General features: G+C 43.5%; 1 non-coding gene across 1 annotated transcript; it reads left to right on the forward strand.

Annotated features, from left to right (window-relative positions):
• The first annotated feature begins 282 nt into the window (after positions 1–282).
• TRNAW-CCA (transfer RNA tryptophan (anticodon CCA)) lies at positions 283–354 on the forward strand. The gene has a single exon. It is a non-coding gene; the product is annotated as a tRNA-Trp (tRNA).
• Positions 355–10586: the final 10232 nt, after the last annotated feature.

Below are 10586 nucleotides of genomic sequence, written 5' to 3' on the forward strand. Positions count from 1 at the left end.
TTTATTTTTTCCGTTACTTTGTCGCTTTGCCTGCCCACTGGCGACTGCACACTGATGACTCAAAAAAGACTTCCACAGAATAGATATCCGCTGCAGAAACTATTTGATCGGATGCCGAGCAATATCGTGTCTTTCGTCTCGGCAGCGTTCTCTCTGACCGCCAAGCAAGCCAAACAAACCGCCAAACAAACCACGTTCCCCTCTTTCTCTCCGCACTGCTCCTCTCAAATAACCTACCTTTGTTGGCTACTCTGTTGACGACCACTACCACCTGCACAGTGAGACCTTGTGGCGCAACGGTAGCGCGTCTGACTCCAGATCAGAAGGTTGCGTGTTCAAATCACGTCGGGGTCATGCTGATTTTGCTTTGGAGAAGAATACGCACAGATCTCTTGTCATACCAGAGTTGGATAAAAAGCGCAAGGCACACGCCCCATTCTTAGCATGCTTAGCATATATTATCTATATATCCCGTACTTGGATTATTTCATTATGTTGATGGCCAAAACTGGAAAAGTCCTGCTGATCTACAGTAGGTAAAATTGACATGCTGCAGGATTCCTGACTGTTTCAAATTAATTCTGTGGTTTTTAACCTGGGGGTCCGGACCCAAAAAAAGAGTCCTCTTGTTAATTTAGCATGTCATTTTAAGGGTTCCTCCTTTTTTTTTGCTTTACTCCCAGCCAAAACAGGTCATGAATTGATTTCCTAGAGGCAGCATTTGAATGCTGAATACTGGGCACAGCACTTTCCCTATGCTGGTGGTGAATTGTTATCTTTTGTTTGCACCTGTTGGTGGTCATTTGACACGCTAGCAGCTTTCACCTGAATGTAACACGAGGAACTCGCGCTTCAAAATCTTTTAATATATATATATATATATGTAAACAAAAACAGAATTAGCTGGGCTGCACTCACGGTCTTTAGTAGAAAAAGTATAAATTTATTCCATAAATTGTAGCAAAATCGACGTTTCGGTCCACACATGGACCTTCCTCAGGATCAATATATATATATTTATATATATTAGGATAATATTTGTTCTGTGTGAGAATAAATAGAGGGGGATGTGTAATATTTTAGAATTGATCTAGTTTTCTTGTGTTTTTGCCGTCCTGTAGAGGTGAAGGCGCTCTAAATGACCTATGCCGCCAGCAGTGCCACATGAGTGTGGAAACATATTGTCAGGACTTGCAAACTTTTGACAAGAAAGAAAATGAAATGATCAGAACGCTGCCAAATGGCGTGCGTGTTGTGAGTACACAGCCGCAGGAAGCATGCGCAGGTAGCGTTGGCGAGCGGTCTAAGGCACTGGATTAAGGCTCCAGTCTCTTTGGGGGTGTGGGTTCGAATCCCACCGCTGCCATCAGGCTCCTTTTTTCTTCCAGGCTTCTGTGGATGAATAAACGCATCACGCCGTTTAAATACCGCTTCCTTATTTGCCACAAGGTGCAACTTATGTGGGCTTAGAAATGCACTTGTTTCATACTCCTTTGATTTTTAAACATGGAACAGTATCACAGAAAGTTACAAAAGTAATGCAGGATTAAAAGAAGACTCAGGTTCAACTATTCACTCACCTTTCTTCCCCTTGTTGTTCCAAATGAAGGAGAAAGGAAAAAAATGAAAGACCTGAAGTCATTTTCAATTGTGCCCCAAATTGGGAAGCAGGATTCCTTTAGAACTCCATATTTGCATTTCCGATTTCTCCTTGGATCAACAAGCTGTGTCACAATATCCACTTTAGATACTATAGTGGCATAGTTTCCAGCTTTTCCACAAGAACATCGAGGCCATCCTCAAATACATCTACTGAATTCCATAAAACACCTTCTTTATTAAGAGAATTTAACATCTTTCTTCTCACTTGAAAGAGGCCACAAATTGTCCTAAATATAAAGCTAGCAAAGAGTAAGTCACGTGGAGAATTCCACACCATGCACGATTCACCCCAGCATTTGCATGTTCCATTGTAATGTAATTAAACCGGTATGGCTTCACATTGCCGCAAACACAGAAACTGGCTAGCTGGTTCCTTTCTGTTTGGCTTTGCCTTCAATTACAGTGGTATTGTGCTGAAAAGAAAAGTACTTATTTTCTTTCCTCTTTAGGCTGAATATTTAATATGTTAGAATCTATCTAATTTTATGTCGGTTGGGGGAAATAACCTACCTTTGTTGGCAACTCTGTTGACGACCACGCGCAGCTTCACAGTGAGACCTCGTAGCCCAACGGTAGCGCGTCTGTCTCCAGATTAGAAGCTTTTGTGTTCAAATCACGTCAGGATCATGCTGCTTTTGTTTGGAGAAGAATAAGCACAGATCTCTTGTCATACCAGAGTTGGATAAAAAGCGCAAGGCACACGCCCCATGCTTAGCATATATTATCTATATATCCCGTACTTGTATTATTTCATTATGTTGATGGGCAAAACTGGAAAAAGTCCTGATGATCTACAGTAGGTAAAATTGACATGTTGCCGGATTCCTGTTTGTTTCAAATGAATTCTGTGTTTTTTTTTTTTATAATTGAGATTTATTTATTTTTGTATAGGTCAAAAAGAATAGGGTACAGAATAAAAAGGGGGAGGGGATTGTACGAGATTTCATACATACATGAGTATTTTCCTGAATCTTCCAACATTACATTTACAGGTTCAATCACAGTGCAAAAACATTTTGGTGTATGCCCGTCAATTGCCTAAACCCGTCTGTGTCCTTGCGTTAGGACTGGTCCCTTGCTAACTAGTCTATCAGTTGGTCAGTTGGTCTAGTTGCTGTCATATTTTACTGCAAGCCGTTCTCCTAGCTCTGTCTGTAGTAAAAGGGTCCCAATGGGGTCCAGTGAAGAACCCAACTCTTGAGTTTCAGGTCACATTGCATATTTCCCTAACATGGGATCAGGTTTTTGTTAAAGTGGGCTGCTATGTCCCAAAAATCTTGAGGCCTGTAAACATGCATTCTAGTAGTCCGTCCGTATCCAGTCGCCTCCTTCTAGGCCATATAAGCTACTGGGGGCAAGCAATATTTATACAAACGATGCATACCTTTTGCGTACATGGTTGAATATTCATGCCTGCTTGTCAAGCTGGTACTCAAAAAGGTTTACAGTGTATTACATCTCGTAGTGGAAAGGAAAAAAAAATGTACCCGCAAGGAAAGAAAAGGAATAAAATGGTAAAGAACATGGAGAAGAACATGGAAATATGGCACAGTCATGTACAATTCTTTGCCAGTGTATAGTTGGCAACCCCATCTGTCGAAGGAATTCTAAACCATGGATCTATATACCTCTATAGCGTAGTCAGAGTCCGCAATGCATTGTCCCTATATCCCCTCTCTGAGACCCTTCGCCTACGTTCCCCTTTCACGGTGGGAATTTGACTTGCCAACTTTCCCATATCTTTGTAACTTTTCTTTCTTGCGTCGGAGAGGTTATGGACATTCGTTCATATGTAAAGCTAAGTCTTATTTTATCAATCAGCATCTGTCTGTTCGGACATATCCCCGTCTTCCAATTCAAGGTTATTAAGGCTCTGGCTGCCAGTGCTATCTGGGATAGCAGTGCCCTGTTATAAAAAGAAAGCTGAGTGGGGAATTCCAGCCATAGGAAAGCCCCATGTGTCAAGGGTGTTTCAAGTCCCAAGTCCTGAACCAATGCGTGTACCGTTTCCCACATCGGTTTAATACACCTGCACTGCCACCATATGTGAAACATGGTGCCCTTGTCTACTCCGCACCTCCAACATGTTCCAGGTGTGGTTTTGAAGATGTGCCTGAGCCTGTCTGGGGTCAAGTACCACCGATAAATTAGTTTCCTATGGGCCTCGAAATGAGAATAACAGTTGGACATACCCTTGAGAGCATTTAGCCTCTTGATCCACTTGTGTAACTTTTTTTTTCTCCCGTCTCCCTTTCTCATTGCAGGACAAACGAAGGTTGGTTTATGTCAGTGTTGGCAAAATATGTTTTGTAACAAATTGAGAGGAGTTTGGGTTTCAAGGGTCTGTTCCAGCTGGTAGCAATTAAAAGGTTTGCCCCTGAGTCTGTTCGTATTTCCTCATTTCTGTTAAAGTCTACATGGTCCATAATGGCACTCTTGATTTGCAAGTATAGGAACGTGAAATTGGGGGGTAGGTCATACAACTGCTGTAGTTCTGGGAATGGCACTATCGTACTTCCGGATAGAAATTGAGATGTTTGAGTGATTCAGTGGGGCTTCCATCGCTTAAAGGAGAGCCATGGAGAGACCGCAGCCAGCGCCTCCAATGGGCATAATTTGTGGAATTTGGAGGCCCCTTTTTGGGACCATAGCAGATCGTCCCACACTGCTATCGAAGCTGTCGTGGTCACGAACAGTTTTGTTTTTTTACTCCTCATCGATGGAGGGGTCCACATGTACGACAACAACCTCTCTCCCGCTAGCTGCTGTCTCTCCAGGTCAATCCAATCTAGTGTTCCTCTTGGAGCATGTAAATTAATGGCTTGAGTTAGCAATGCTGCTTTGTGATATGCCCACACTTGCGGTACACCCATCCCCCCCTTCTCGACTGGTTTCTGTATACATCCCCCCGCTATTCGAGCCCTTTTTTTTGCCCAAGTAAATTCCGGAAAAACTCGCTGCATTTTGTGGCAATAACTTTTCGGTACTGGGATGGGAAGCACATAGAGTAGCTTCGCTAATGACATCATCTTGATGACATTTATGCGCCCTGCCCAAGACAGCTTCACATCTCTCCATGTATCTAGTTCTTGCTTTATTGTGTTAAATATTCTTGTATAATTTTGGTTAAACAAGGTTTGGGCAGTTTTAGTGACCCTGACGCCTAAGTATGTCACATAATCTTCCCTCCAATCTAGCTTAAAACGATGCTGAAAGTATTCCTTCCTCTGTATGGGAACATTAATAGGGAGAGCCTGAGATTTACTAGTGTTAAGCTTATAATACGAGATAGTTCCAAATCTCTCCAAGAGATCCAGCAGGGCCGGCAGTGATCTGTCCGGTTCCGTAAGTGTTAATATGACATCGTCGGCGAATAAGGAGAGTTTATGTTGGTGATTGCCTATCAATACTCCACTAATGTTAGCATCGTCTCTTATGAGTTGAGCTAATGGTTCAAGGCATAGGATGAAAAGCAAGGGAAACAGAGGGCAGCCCTGTCGAGTGCCATTTGTTATGGCAAAAGGTGTTGAAATAAATCCCGCGTTCGAGACACAGGCCAATAAGTGCCTCCGGAAACGCGAATCTCTGCAGTACCTCCCCCATATATGTCCAATTTAATCTGTCGAAGGCCTTCTCCGCATCTATTGCGAGCAGAAGGCCCTCCACGTGTGCCTCATCCATATGTTGAAGAATATTTAATAAAAGTCTAGAATTATCTGACCCCTGCCGGCCTCTAATGAATCCCAATTGATTATAATGTATTAGTGAGGGTAGAAGAGGGGCCATCCTGTCTGCTAAAATTTTTGCATATCATTTTGTATCTATGTCCAGGAGGGATATAGGCCTAAAGTTGGCACAAATAATGTTTTTTTTACCAGGTTTGGGCAGGGTAACAATATGAGCCCGCAGCATTTCAGGGGGAAGAGAACCATTTATCAAAGCATCATTAAAAAGTGTAGCGAGGTAGGGTACTAGTTGGGTTCGGTATGTCTTGTAATATACAGCTGACAAACCATCCGGACCCGGGCTCTTAGCAGCCGGCAAAGCCTGAATATGTTTAAAAACGTCCTCGTCCGTAATAGGCTCCAAGAGGCTTGATCTGTCGGATTCCGACAGAAGGGGAAGTTGGACTTGATCTAAAAAGGAGACAACCTGTTGTTTGGTTGGGGCCTTCAAGAGGCTATCTTTATCTAAATTGTACAGCGAGCCATAATATGTCGCAAATTCTGCCACAATGTTTTCAGGGTTCATAACTTTGTGTCCATGTGCTGAGTGTATGTATGCTATTTTTTGTGGCAGCTGCCCTTTTCCACAGTTGTAAGGCTAATACCGCCCCAGCCTTATTACCATGTGCGAAATACCTCTGTTTCAATCTACGTAACATAAAATTGGTCTTTGCTAGTTCCATCTCCATTAGTTTAGAATTGATGTCTTTAATGTCTTGTAAGTGTTGCGAAGAAGGGGAAGATTTATTCTGCAAAGAGGCCTCCGTGAGCCTCTTGGTAAGCTCATTTTTAATCTGTGGGCCTTAGCCCTACACGCATGTTTGATGAATACCCCTCTGATGTAGGCCTTGTGTGCTAACCACACTGATGCTATACCCGAATCTTGCACTCTATTGTTGTGAAAGTAGTGCTGCAGTTCCTGCTCAATGTCACTGCGTATCTGAGTGTCAGTTAGGAGGTGTTCGTTCAGTCTCCACGAACCCTTGCCCCTATTCGGGTATTGGTTGCCCAGTGTCAAGGTGATCGGGGCGTGGTCCGACCACGTGATCAGCCCAATAGTGCTATTCACCACTTTAGTAATGAGAGACCCATGGATCATAAAACGGTCTATCTGGGAGTACGAGTTGTGTGCCCCTGAGTGAAAGGAATAGTCTCGTTCTAAGGGGTGGGTAACCCTCCATGGATCGACGTATCCATATGCCAATAAAGCTTGGTTCAGTTGCTTAGTAATTTGGTGTCAGTGCTGGAGAGTAGAGTTCGCTACTGTCTGGGTGGTAGACGTGTCTACGTTTTGGTCTAGAATAAGGTTAGTGTCTCCCCCTATGATCACCTCTCCCAGCCCCCATTTGTCCAGCTTTTGAAAGATCCGATCTAGAAAACTGGGTTGGTCCGAGTGTGGGCCATATAAGTTCAACAGGGTGTAAGGGGTATTATTGAGATGGCATTGCAGTATTAGGAACCTACCATTGCTGTCAACATATTTAGATATTAGCGAGAAGGCAACATCTCTGCCTATGAGAATAGAGACTCCCCTCTTTTTCTGTTTTTTGAGAAACAGGAGTGAAAGCTTACTGGGAATGCGGGGGATTGGAATGCCGGTCTACCTATTTTTGCAAAATGAGTTTCTTGCAGAAACACAACCTGGGCTTGGGCCTGTTTAGCCTCGTTAAAAAGCCAATCTCCGCTTATTCAGAGATTTGAGACCTTTAACGTTCAAAGACAGTATTTTTAGGACCATAATCTGGGATGTGGTGGGCTTGCGTTGGGTAAAGTGTATGTTGCTTTGCTACTGTAGAACTTCCCCGTACTTCTGCCATGGCTTGTCGATCTGGGGTGTGGAACGAGTCTAGTCCAGCTCTGAACTTTGCTAATCCTACCTCGTTTAACCTGTAATATACTAATATTGTGTTGTCGTGTTACGTGCCAATATTTCCCAAAAAACAATATGCACCAAATAAAATATAACAAAACTAGAATTATATACAATTGCCGTAAAACCCGGACATCCGAAAACTGTCTGGGTATGGCCAAAAAATGGACATATGGTGCAACAGAATACACCATATCGGCTCTGAAGGAGCCAGTGGGGGTGGGTACCATAATACTGTTAACACTAATGCCCTTATGAGGCACTCGGCGAGCCCGCCGGCAGCATCCCGCTTAGTACGGGTTTATTATAAACCTGTTAAGGCTGAGCAAGTTAAAAATAAGTGTTTCGTGTGGAATTTTTTTTTTTAATTAACTGGTCTATTTAGGGAGCCGTCCCACTTGTTACCGGAGGCTACAACAGGGCAACCCTGGGAACCTGACCCAGTGACACCTCAATAACCAGGGAGTTAGAAGAAAATACATGGTTATCAACACAGTATTGCTCATACGATACCTCTCTGGAAACAACCCTAGCATCGTAGGTATAGGACCACACAGGAGGAATATCAGTCCCCTGCCCTCTTACGGCAGTATGTAGTAGTTAAGGTAAGTTCAAAAGCTGTTATTTCACGGCCTTAGCTTTTTGCCAGTCCCCAGCTAGGCGCTGTGGTGAACCCTCTGGTGCTCTTGGAGTAAGTTCTTCTGGGTCCAGATGAATGTTCCATTGCGCAAGAAGCTTGTGACCATCCTCCGGCGTAAGCGCTATCCTGTCAGCGCCATTTTTGTGAATGACAAGGCGGGTTGGGAATCCCCATTTGTAGGGAATTTGAGCTTCTCTGAGGGCGCGTGTTATCGCGCCGAAGGCTCTTCTTTTCGCCAGTGTAGCTGGTGACAAATCAGTAAATAATTGGATTCCTGCGAACTTGCCCGTCAGGCGATTAGGGTCTTGGGCCGCCTGCATAATCCTCTTCTTTATCCCGTAGAAATGTACTCTCACTATGGCGTCTCTTGGTACAGCAGCCGGCAAGTTCTTTGGCTTCGCCATTCTATGAGCTCTGTCCAGTATAATCTCTTGTTCTGGCATTAAAAACTGAAACAGCTGGGTAATGAATGCCCTCAGATCTTGGTTTTTGACCTCTTCCGAGATGCCCCTCAGCCTGATATTGTTCCTGCGGGCTCTGTCTTCAAGGTCTATTACTTTGGTATCTAGGTGCTGCAGCTTTGTTTTAAGCTCAGTGTAGGCATCCGCCAAAGTATTGTGGGCCTCAATAATTTCCTCGGCCTTTTCCTCCAAGTGCGCAGTACGCTCTCCTATAGCCTGTACATCTTTCTTAATTTCGCTGGCTAGTTTCTGAAAATCACCTCTGAGCGTTGTTTTGAGATCATCCATCAGCCTTTTGATATTCATCTCTGTTGCTGTGCCTCCCGCGTGCACAGAGATAGATGTAACGTCGCTCTGTTCCGAGCTTGATGCTGGGGAGAGGGCTGCCACATCGCCATCTTGCTTTCTCTTGGTCGGCGTGGACAGGGCTGAGACCTGGATATTGGCCGCTTTTTGCCGCATTTTTTGTGGCGTTTTACTTGCCATAACTTTGGCACTTGTGTTCTGAGGTCGGGTGAGTTTGTCCCGTACGGATTCGCTGTGGATTTACGCTGTAAGCTGCTGCCGTCGACGGAGCTCTCCAAGCTTGCGACCGGCGCCATTCACCTCGTAGCCACGCCCCCCCAATTCTGTGGTTTTTAACCTGGGGGTCGGGACCCAAAAATATAGTCCTCTTGTTAATTTAGCGTGTCATTTTAAGGGTTCCTCCTTTTTTTTTGCTTTACTCCCAGTCAAAACAGGTTCATGAATTGATTTCCTAGAGGCAGCATTTGAATGCTGAATACTGGGCACAGCACTTTCCCTATGCTGGTGGTGAATTGTTATCTTTTGTTTGCACCTGTTGGTGGTCATTTGACACGCTAGCAGCTTTCACCTGAATGTAACACGAGGAACTTGCGCTTCAAACTCTTTTGATATATATATATATATATCTCAAAACAAAAACAGAATTAGCTGGGCTGCACTCACGGTCTTTAGTAGAAAAAGTATAAATTTATTCCATAAATTGTAGCAAAATCGACGTTTCGGTCCACACATGGACCTTCCTCAGGATCAATATATATATATTTATATATATTAGGATAATATTTGTTCTGTGTGAGAATAAATAGAGAGGGATGTGTAATATTTTAGAATTGATCTAGTTTTCTTGTGTTTTTGCCGTCCTGTAGAGGTGAAGGCGCTCTAAATGACCTATGCCGCCAGCAGTGCCACATGAGTGTGGAAACATATTGTCGGGACTTGCAAACTTTTGACAAGAAAGAAAATGAAATGATCAGAACGCTGCCAAATGGCGTGCGTGTTGTGAGTACACAGCCGCAGGAAGCATGCGCAGGTAGCGTTGGCGAGCGGTCTAAGGCAATGGATTAAGGCTCCAGTCTCTTTGGGGGTGTGGGTTCGAATCCCACCGCTGCCATCAGGCTCCTTTTTTCTTCCAGGCTTCTGTGGATGAATAAACGCATCACGCCGTTTAAATACCGCTTCCTTATTTGCCACAAGGTGCAACTTATGTGGGCTTGGAAATGCACTTGTTTCATACTCCTTTGATTTTTAAACATGGAACAGTATCACAGAAAGTTACAAAAGTAATGCAGGATTAAAAGAAGACTCAGGTTCAACTATTCACTCACCTTTCTTCCCCTTGTTGTTCCAAATGAAGGAGAAAGGAAAAAAATGAAAGACCTGAAGTCATTTTCAATTGTGCCCCAAATTGGGAAGCAGGATTCCTTTAGAACTCCATATTTGCATTTCCGATTTCTCCTTGGATCAACAAGCTGTGTCACAATATCCACTTTAGATACTATAGTGGCATAGTTTCCAGCGTTTCCACAAGAACATCGAGGCCATCCTCAAATGCATCTACTGAATTCCAGAAAACACCTTCTTTATTAAGAGAATTTAACATCTTTCTTCTCACTTGAAAGAGGCCACAAATTGTCCTAAATATAAAGCTAGCAAAGAGTAAGTCACGTGGAGAATTCCACACCATGCACGATTCACCCCAGCATTTGCATGTTCCATTGTAATGTAATTAAACCGGTATGTCTTCACATTGCCGCAAACACAGAAACTGGCTAGCTGGTTCCATTCTGTTTGGCTTTGCCTTCAATTACAGTGGTATTGTGCTGAAAAGAAAAGTACTTATTTTCTTTCCTCTTTAGGCTGAATATTTAATATGTTAGAATCTATCTAATTTTATGTCGGTTGGGGGAAATAACCTACCTTTG

This window comes from Pelobates fuscus, chromosome 3 (genome assembly GCF_036172605.1).
Source record: "Pelobates fuscus isolate aPelFus1 chromosome 3, aPelFus1.pri, whole genome shotgun sequence".
Lineage (NCBI taxonomy): Eukaryota > Metazoa > Chordata > Amphibia > Anura > Pelobatidae > Pelobates > Pelobates fuscus.